The 10,950-nt window shown below is 41.4% G+C and overlaps 1 pseudogene; it reads right to left on the reverse strand.

Moving 5' to 3' along the window:
* Positions 1–4,296: 4,296 nt before the first annotated feature.
* LOC123934651 lies at positions 4,297–5,414 on the reverse strand (annotated as a pseudogene).
* Positions 5,415–10,950: the final 5,536 nt, after the last annotated feature.

A 10,950-nucleotide genomic window follows, 5' to 3' on the forward strand; every position in this document is an offset into this window, starting at 1 on the left:
GTGCTAGAGCAAATCCATAAGAGAAAAGTGAAGAACCCCATGGTCCTCTCAATTGATGTAGAAAAAGCATCTGACAAGATACAGCACCTATTCTTGCTATTAACGCTTCAAAGTATAGGGATCAAAGGAACATTCAACTTCATAAAATATACCTATATAATAGAATGCATTCTATATATCTATATCTATATATCTCTATAATATATATACTTATTTATAATATATGTTATATATAGGTATATTATAGAAGATATTCTATATAATATGTCCATAATATATATATAATATATTCTATATATCTATATAATAAAATATATCTATATCTATCTATGTATCTATATAAATATATCTATATATAAATAAAATATACCTATGAGAAACTCACAGCGAATAGCATTCTCAATAGAGAAAAGCTGACAGCGTCCCCTTTTAGATCAGGAAAATGACAAGAAGCCCCAGTCTCACCACTCTTGTTCAACATAGTACTAGAATTCCTAGAAACAACAAAAAGAAATAAAGTGTATTCAAACTGAGAAAGAACAAATCTAACTCTCTCTCTTCACAGATGACATGAAACTTTATATGAAAAACCCAAAAGATTCCACCACCAAAATTCTAGAACTCATACAGTAATTCAGCAATGCAGCAGGATACAAAATCAATGTACAAAAATCAATGGCTTTATTATACACTAACAATGAAAATATAGAAAAGGAAATTAGAGAATCAATTCCATTTGCTATAGCACAAAGATCCATAAGATACGTGAGAATAAACCTAACCAAAGAGGTAAAGGATCTGTACTCAAGGAAATACAGAACACTCATGAAAGAAATCGAAGAAGACACAAAAAGATGGAAAAGCATTCCATGCTCATTGAACAAAAGAATTAACATTGTTAAAATGTCTATATTGCCTAGAGCAATCTATACTTTTTATGCAATTCTGATCAAAATTCCACTGGTATTTTTCAAAGTGCTAGAACAAACAATTCTAAAATTTGTATGGAATCACAAGAGACCCCATATTGCTAAGGAAATGTCAAAAAATAAAAACAAAACTGGGAACACCACGTTGCCTGATTTCAAGCATTACTACAAAGCTGTGATCACCAGAGAGTATGGTACTGGAACAAAAAATGACACATATACCAGTGGAGCAGAGCAGAGAGTCCATATATGGACCCACAACTCTATGGTCCAATAATCTTCAACAAGTCAGGAAAAAATATCCAGTGGAAAAAAGACAGTCTCTTCAATAAATGCTGCTGGCAACACTAGACCACTATATGTAGAAGAATGAAACTCGACCATTCTCTTACACCATACACAAAGATAAACTTGAAGTGAATAAAAGACCTCAATGTGAGACAGGAATCCATCAGAATCCTAGAGGAGAACATAGGCAGTAACCTCTTCGATATCAGCCACAGCAACTTCTTTCAAGATATACCTCCAAAGACAAAGGAAACAAAAGCAAAAATGAACTTTTGGAACTTCATCAAGATCAAAAGCTTCTGCACAGCAAAGGAAACTGTCAACAAAACAAAAAGACAACCCACGGAATGGGAGAAGATATTTGCAAATGACAGTACAGACAAAAGGTTGATATCCAGGATCTATAAAGAACACCTCAAACTCAACACACACAAAACAGATAATCATACCAAAAAAATGGGCAGAAGACATGAGCAGACACTTCTCCAATGAAGATATATAAATGGCTATCAGACACACAAAATAATGTTCATCATCACCAGCCATCAGGGAGATTCAAATCCAAACCACACTGAGATAGCACCTTACACCAGTTAGAATGGCCAAAATTAACAAGACAGGAAACAAGGCATGTTGGAGAGGATGTGGAGAAAGAGGAACTCTCTTACACTCTTGGTGGGAATGCAAGTTGGTGCAGCCACTTTGGAGAACAGTGTGGAGATTCCTCGGAATTAAAAATAGAGCTTCCCTATGACCCTGCAATTGCACTACTGGGCATTTACCCCAAAGATACAGATATAGTGAAAAGAAGGTCCCTCTGTACCCCAATGTATATAGCAGCAATGGTCACGGTGTCCAAACTGTGGAAAGAACCAAGATGCCCTTCAATGGACAAATGGATAAGGAAGATGTGGTCCATATACACGATGGAGTATTATGCCTCCATCAGAAAGGATGAATACCCAACTTTTGTAGCAACATGGACGGGACTGGAAGAGATTGTGCTGAGTGAAATAAGTCAAGCAGAGAGAGTCAATTATCCTATGGTTTCACTTATTTGTGGAGCATAACAAATAACATGGAGGACATGGGGAGATGGAGAGGAGAAGGGAGTTGAGGGTAATTGGAAGGGGAGATGAACCACGAGAGACTATGGACTCTGAAAAAGAACCTGAGGATTTTGAAGGGGATGGGGTGTGAGGTTAGGGGAGCCTGGTGGTTGGTATTATGGAGTGCTCCTATTGCCTAGAGCACTGGGTGTGGTGGGATGTTGGGGGAACCAGGTGGTGGGTAATAGGCAGGGCACGTATTGCATGGAGCCCTGGGTGTGGTACAAAAACAATGAATACTGTTATGCTGAAAAGAAATAAAAAATATACTTAAAAAAAGACTTTATTTGTATATACCTACCTCTTAGGACTGCCTTTGCTGTTTTGCAGATGTTTCAGATCATTATGTTCTTTTTATCATCAGTTTCCATGAACTTTTAAAATTTTCTTCTTCAATTTCTTATTAAGCAATTCATGATTTAGTAGCATACTCTTTAGCCTCCATGTATTTGTGGTCTTTCCATTTTTTCCTCCCTTGTGATTGAATTCAAGTTCATAGCGTTGTGAGGAGAAAATATGCATGGTATGATATAAACCTTTTTGTATTTGTTGAGAGCTGATTTGTGAACTGGTATGTGATCTATTCTGGAAAATGTCCCATGTGCACTTGAAAAGAATGTGTTCTCTGCTGCTATATGATGGGAAGTTCTGAATATATGTGTTAAGTCCATCTGGCCCAGATTGTCATTCAAAGCTATTATTTCCTTCCTGATTTTCTGCTTAGATGATCTGCGCATTGCTGTGAGTGGAATGTTAAAGTCCCCTACTATAATTGTATTATTATCAATGACTTTATGTTTATTATTAATTGCTTTAGGGATTTGGGTACTCCCAAGTTGGCAGCATAAATATAAATATTAGATCTTCTTGTTCAATGGACCCCTTTGTAATGCTGTAGTGTACCTCTTCATCTCTTCTTATGTCTTTGTCTTAAATTCTAGTTTGTCTGATAGTATTGCTGAGTGAGCTTCCTTTTGACATCCATTTGCATGGTTAATCTTTCACCATCCCTAATTTTCATGTACATGTGATTGTAGGTCTCAAATAGTTCTCTTGCTGGCAGCATATAGATGGGTCTTTTTTTTTCTTTTTAATTCCATTCTGACATGCCATGTCTTTTGATTAGAGTATTTACTCCATTTTTGGCCATTTTGTTACTTTTTTGTTCTTTTTTATGTTAATATACTATGTTCCTTTCTAGTCTTTCTCAGTTTCATTTCTTTTTTTTTTTTATTATGTTATGTTAGTCACCATTAGTTTTGATGTAATGTTCCATGATTCATTGTTTGTGTATAAAACACAGTGCTCCAGGCAATACAATACATACCCTCCTAAATGCCTGCCAGCAGGCTGACACATGCCCCCACTCTTCTCCCCTCTAAAGCCCTCAGTTTGTTTCTCAGAGTCCCCAGTCTCTCTCGGTTCATCTACCCCTCTCATTTCCCCGACATTCACTTTTCCCATCCTTCTCCTAATGTACTCCATGTTATTCCTTATGTGCCAAAAGTAAGTGAAACCATGTAATAATTGATTTTTTCTGCTTGATTTCTTTCTCTCAGCATAATCTCCACCAGTCCCATCCATGATGATGCAAATGTTGGGTATTGATCCTTTCTGATGGCTGAGTAATATCCCACTGTATGTATGGACCACATGTTCTTTATCTATTTATCTGTACAAGGGTATCTTGGCTCTTTCCACAGTTTGGCTCTTGTGGACACTGATTCTGTTAGGGTCCATGTTTAAAGGAATGAGAGTGACACAAAGCGAAAGTCTAGCAAAGCTTTATTTCATGCCAAGCATCGAAAATCAAACCAACCAGTCAGGGCCATCTCTTAGAAAGAGGCGACGATGACCAGACACCAACCCCGATTGCTTCCCTTACCCGACGATTCCCCCTACCCAACAATTCCCCCTACCCAATGATTCCCACTACCCCACGACTCCCACTACCCCACGACTCCCACTACCTAACAACGGCTTCTACCCCATGGTCCCCCCCGGTTAGCCGGCATAAGCTTAACTCTCCTCAGTGCCTCCTCTATGGTCTGCTGAGTGTATTTCACATTATTCGGAAAGAATGCCTCATAGGAACTTCCGAATCCATAGATATTGAAGTAACAGCCCATAGGCAAACTCTTGAGCAGCAAAATCAGTGTTTCCTTGGCTGCCTCTATGTGTAGCTGAGAGTTATCCTGTTTACTTATGGGGGACTGCATATTTCCTGAGTGGTCTATGAGCAAGATGAATTCTTCAGAGATGACAGGGGACTGAGCTTCTGGGATATTTGGGTAGAAACACACCATCACAGATGGATCTTTCATGAAACCATCTGAGTGGTCTCCAGGTTGCCCCATCTCCACAGCTACAGTGGGGGTATGCACCTCACTGTAGTAAATCAGGAGTTCCACATCTCGATCGAATTTGTGTCCATCAGCCAAGGAAACCTGGGCAGAAGTCTTATCTTCTCCAAGGTACTTGGTAGGACTGAAGGGGCACTTGGACTGGACCCTCTCAATGCCATGTTGGGAACTGATGGTGGCAACCATGCTGAGTGTATAGGGCAGGTCCTCCAAAGGAATAACAGGAGTCTTCATATCAAGGCAACTGTCCTCAAATGATCCAGAGCCACGGTATCAAGGATTCAAGACAGCTGGGAGCACGTAGAACAGGGCTCTATCTGCTTCCAAGGGGAGCTCCTGCACATACTTCAGGGTGATTGCTACATTTGACCCTGGGTGCAGCTTCCCCACACTGCAACAGAAGACATCCTTGGAGTACTTGTCCTCCAGTAGGAAAGCTTGGTGGCGGTTGCTGATGGCACTCTCATAGATGCTGTGGGCCTTTGTCTTCTCCTTTAATTCTGCTTTAATTTTCTCCCCATCCAACTCAGCCTCAAAGCTGTAGACAGCTGAGTCATCATCCATGGGGAACACAAAGAAGGTCTCCAAAGGAACTTCCTCCTCATTTTTATAGTTTAAGGTAGCAGACACACCAGCCACAAACTCACGAATGAACAAGGTTAAGAGATGCCCTTCAGGGGTACTGGTTCATCTCTGCATGTTAGTAGGCCACCCTGGAGCACCATGGTGATGCAGGACTACAAGTGCGGCTTCCAGGTGAAGAGAGAGCAGCGAGCAGTCTCCTACTGTTAGCGTCCATGATCAAAGGAACGAGATGGCACTCCTGGTGACACCACTCCCCCACGAGGCCACTTCCCAATGACGATGCTCCAGCAGCACTGCTCCCCAGCGAGGCCGCTCCCTGGCTGGCGAGGCTGCTGCCGGGCTGGCGAGGCTGCTGCCCGGCGAACCGATGAATGCTGCTCCCGATAAACCAATAAACAGGAAAAAAAAAAAACCCCTCACACTACCTCACAGACTGACCTTTATAGGGATGGTCGAGCCCGGCCCACACACAGGTGACCAATAGGACTGCAGCACACAGGGAAAGCTGCACAGTCACGCTCGGTCAACAATACGGGCGGCCAATAGAATTCCAATTTACCATAGTAAATATGTGTGCACCCCACTGATTGGACGTCTCCATCTGGCTGGCCCGCCCCTACATCCGGGGTCTGCAAGCAAGTTCCTCTGGGAGGGGCAGGGTCAATCCAAGCCCACAACAAAAGGGCTCCCTCCGCCCTACCAGGCCCCTACAGATTCTATGAACATTGTGGAGCACTCATGAATGAAATTGAAGAAGGCACAAAATGTGGAAATACATTCCAAGCTCATGGATTGGAAGAACAAATACTGTTAAAATGTCTACATTGCCCAGAGCAATCTATGCTTTCAATGCCATCGTGATCAAACTACCAATTTCATTTTTTTTAAGATTTTTAAAAAGATTTTATTTATTTATTTGACAGACAGAAATCACAAGTAGGCAGAGAGGCAGGCAGAGAGAGAGGAGGAAGCAGGCTCCCCGCCGAGCAGAGAGCCCAATGTGGGGCTCGATCCCAGGACCCTGGGACCATGACCTGGCCAAAGACAGAGGCTTTAACCCACTGAGCCACCAGGTGCCCCCCCCTTTCATTTTTAAAAGTGCTGGAACAAACAATCCTAAAATTTGTATGGAACCAGAAAAGACCCCGGATCACCAAGGAAGTGTTGAAAAAGTAAAACCAAGCTGGGGCATCACATTGCCTGATTTCACGCTTTATTACAAAACTGTGATCACCAAGACAGCAGGGTACTAGCACAAAAACAGACACATAGAGCCGTGGTACATAATGAAGAGCCCAGATATGGTCCCTCAACCTTGTGGTCAAATAATCAACAAAGCAGGAAGAAACATCGTGTTGAAAAAAGACTGTCTCTTCAAAAAGACAGTGCTGGGGGCGCCTGGGTGGCTCAGTGGATTAAGCCGCTGCCTTCGGCTCAGGTCATGATCTCGGGATCCTGGGATCGAGCCCCGCATCGGGCTCTCTGCTCCGCAGGGAGCCTGCTTCCTCCTCTCTCTCTGCCTACTTGTGATCTTCTCTCTGTCAAATAAATAAATAAAATCTTTAAAAAAAAAAAAAGACAGTGCTGGGTAAATTGGACAGCTACATACAGAAGAATGAAACTCGACCATTCTCATACAGCATTCACAAAGATAAACTCAAAATGGATGAAACACCTCAATGTGAGACAGGAATGCATTAAAATCCTAGAGGATAACTTACACAGTAACCTCTTCAACATCGGCCACAGCAAGTTCTTTCAAGACACCTCTCCAAAAGCAAGGGAAACAAAAGCAAAAATGATATTTTAGGTTTTCATCAGGATAGAATGCTTCCATACAGCAAAAGAAACAGTCAACAAAGCAAAGAGGCCACACATGGACTGGGAGAAGGTAATCACAAATGACACTACAGACAAAGGGCTGTTATCCAAGATCTACAAAGAACTTTTCAAACTCAACACCCAGAAAACCAGATCATCAAGTCAAAAAATGGGTGGAAGACATGACGCTTCTCCAAAGAAGACATACAAATGGCTAACAGACACATGAAAATATGGTCATCATCATTAACCATCAGGGAAATTCAAATCATATCCACATCGCAATGCCACCTTACACCAGTTAGAATGACAAAAATTGACAATGAATGTTGGAGAGGTTGTGGAGAAAGGGGAACCCACTTATACTGTTTGTGGGAATGCAAGTTGGTGCAGCCATTTTGGAAAACAGTGTGGAGGTTCCTTAAAAAATTAAAAATAATGCTACCCTATGACCTGACAATTGCACTCCTGAGTATTTACCCCAAAGATACAGATGTAGTGAAAAGAAGGGCCATATGTACTCTTTGTTAGTTTTGGTCTGTCCTTCCCAGTCAAAGAGTCCCCTTTATTATAACTTTCAAGGCTGGTCTAGTGGTCACAGACTCCTTTAGTTTTGGTCTAGAAATTACCTACCTGAATTAGGTAATTCAGAATGACGAATTATGAATGGTAGCTTTGCTGGATATAGTATTCTGGGCTGAATATCTTTTCCCGTTCAGCACCTTAAATAATTCACGTCACTTCTTTATGGCTTGGCGCATTTCTGTGGAAAGATCTTTTGTTGAGTTTATTTGTCTGCCCTTGTAAGTTAAGGACTTCTTTTGTCTTGCAGCTTTTAGAATTATTCCTCTATCTCCATATTTTAGAAATTCAGCTATGGTATGTCTTGCTGTTGGTCTGCTTTTATTAATTTTGGTGGGAGTTTTTGTGCCTCCTGTATTTTGAAATCTCTTTCTTTCTCCAGATTTCGGAAGTTTCGGGTATAATTTCCTCAAATAAACCTTCTGCCCACTTTCCCCTCTTTTGTTATTCTGTGACTCTTATGACATGAATATTATTATTCTGTATGGAGTCATTGAGTTCCCTATGTCTACATTTGTGATCCATTCTTTTTGTTTCTTTCCAGCTTCTTTATTAGATTCCATTATTATAGTTTCTACATCACTTATTTGTTCCTCTGCTACTTCCATCCTTGTGGTCATTACATCCAGTCACTTTGAATCTTGGTTATTGCATTTTCATTTCAGCCTGAGTAGTTTTTGGCCTTTCATCTCTGCAGTAAGGGACTCCCTGTCATTTTCTATGCTTTTCTCAGGCCCAGCTACTATCCTTATGATTGTTGCTTTAAATTCTAGATGAGGGATATTACTTATAACGGTTTCTATTAGATCCCCAGATGTGATCTTCTCTTGTTCTTTCTTTTGGGGAGAATTCCTCTGTCTTGGGATTTTGTCTAGGTCTTCGTCGTCTTCTTTGTGTTAGACAAGCCCATTAGGTCTTCTGCCCTTGAAAGTAAAATGTTCTTATGAAGCAGAGATCATGTAGCGACCAGGGCCTGGAAATTTAGGGATTATCTCTAGGTGTGCTGCTTGTGCCTGGCTGTTTGTTGTTGTTCTGTTTTGTTTTGTTTTCTGCTCTATCCTTTGGGCCACTTGTCTGCAGATGCTCTCCTTTGCTGCTCTGGGCATTATTTCATCCCTGGCCTGAATGTGGTGAGTTTTAAGTAAGGGTGTGCTGGTATGCTTGTGAAATGAGACCTGAGAGCACTTCCAGCAGAATTGAGGCCCTCCATGCCTCTGTTCGGGCAACATGTATCAGGCAGATGTTTGTGCTGGTATTCTGAGGGAGGGACCTGCTGCACTGGGACTGAGGCAAGCTTGACTGAGAAGGGCAGTCCTACCAGAGTGTGCAGGGTGATGCCTGGTGCATGCACATTAGATAGCTGGTGTCAGCACTTCACTCTTTCCCACAGATGTCTCTGTGTTTATGCTGATTGCTGGGTAAGAGAAATGACTCCAACAATCTCCTTTGTTCCCCCGGATGTGTCCCAGTGTACGCTGCCTCTCAGGGATACACTCTGAATAGAGTGAATTATCTCCTCCTGTGTGACCCAAGTGGCTCTTCAGATCACTGTTCCCATGCTCTTGGCCCCTTTGTTTCTTTGTCTGCCTTCTCTACAGGTGCAGTGCAGTGCCCCCTGGTCTCTATCCCAGCCAAGCCAACTGACCTTTAAATCTCCAGACCTAACGTCCTGATGGTTACATGAAGTTATGAAATTCAGCCCCTCTCATTTTCCAAGTCAGTGGCATTGGCAAAACCTTATCTTTATGCCTTCCCCTGTGTGTTCCTCACTCTCTCTTGCCCTTCTTTGTGACTGTGGCTCCATCCCCTCCACAGTACCTGACATCTCTTTCTCTCCTAAACCATGTCTCCAAGTTTTCTACCTTAGTCAGTGTGGCCTCTTGTCTCCCTTTAATTATGGAATTTGTTCTGTCAGTCTTCACGTTGATTTCTGGGTTATTTAGGATTCAGTAGTTACCTCTTTGTGTTCCTGGGTCCAGGCAAGCCTAGGGTCCTCCTACACCACCATCTTCCTCTCCCTTGCTGTTGCTCTATATTTTCGAATCGTTTTGTTGTTGTTCTCTTTGTAAACACAACTAATATCTTAACTTATAACACTGTAGATTAATACCAGATTATTTTCAGTAGATATGAAAGCTTTGCTCCTATATTGCTTCATCACCCTGTTTATGTTGTTATGGTCACAACTTACATCTTTATACTATCTGTATCCATTAACGTAGATTTTAAATTATTGTTTTATTCATTTGTGTTTCAATCTGATTGGAATAAAGAGGAGTTATGAATGACAATGATGTTAATATGAATCTTCATATAATGACTTTTATATTTACCTATGCAAATATATGTCTTTACTGTTGTTCTTTATTTCTTTGTGTAGATTTGAGTCACTCCTTAGTGCCCTTTCAATTCATCCTGAAGGATTGCTTTTAGCGCAACTCATAAGGAAGTTTACTAGTGACAAACGTATTTTGCTTAGTTTATATTTTCTTAATTCTTCATTTGTCTTCATAATAAAAGTAACTATACTTAGTGGGATGACTACGAAAAAGGTAATACTCATTCTTCCTGGATGTGGAAGTACAAATGTTACTTTGTATATATATGATCTGCCTAGACTTACATCATTACAAGTCTAAATAAAAAACTTTTGGGCCACATGATGTCATTAAAATAGCCAGAAGGTAACATGTTTTCATGGACAAAACACCACTGGGAATAATGCCAGAACATGGGAGTGAGGCTGAAGCAAATACCTGTACCACAAAGATGGAGATGGATCACATTAGAAGGGTAATAGGAGCAACTACACAGTGACCACTCAGCCCATCCTCCAGGCTGCTGAAGGTCGCTCTGAGCCTAAAATTCTTCTTGTGAGCAAAGAGAGCCTGGGACATATGTCTGGGTCTCCCACACTGCAAGTTACTTCCTGAGAGTCCTACTCTGATTTTGCCTAATGGGGATGGTGGGGGAAATCAGTCAAGTTTGATCACTGGGAATTAGATTATGATGGAAAAGTGGGGAAGGGCCTGCAACATCGTCAGTTGAATCTTGGCAGAACAAGGTCATACCTGTAGCAACCAAGTAGTAGTCTCAACCAGTGGCTCTTTTTATCTACAGAGCCAAGACTTGGTGCAGTCTGATTAGGGACCTTGTCAGAACACAGGTCTACATCATTTGGAACCTCAAACAAAGAGCCTTGCAGGACCTAGACTCTGATCAGTCCGGAGGTAGGAGTGATAATTCATAGCCCTATCCATGGCTGAGTGTTGT

Source organism: Meles meles, chromosome X (genome assembly GCF_922984935.1).
Source record: "Meles meles chromosome X, mMelMel3.1 paternal haplotype, whole genome shotgun sequence".
NCBI lineage: Eukaryota > Metazoa > Chordata > Mammalia > Carnivora > Mustelidae > Meles > Meles meles.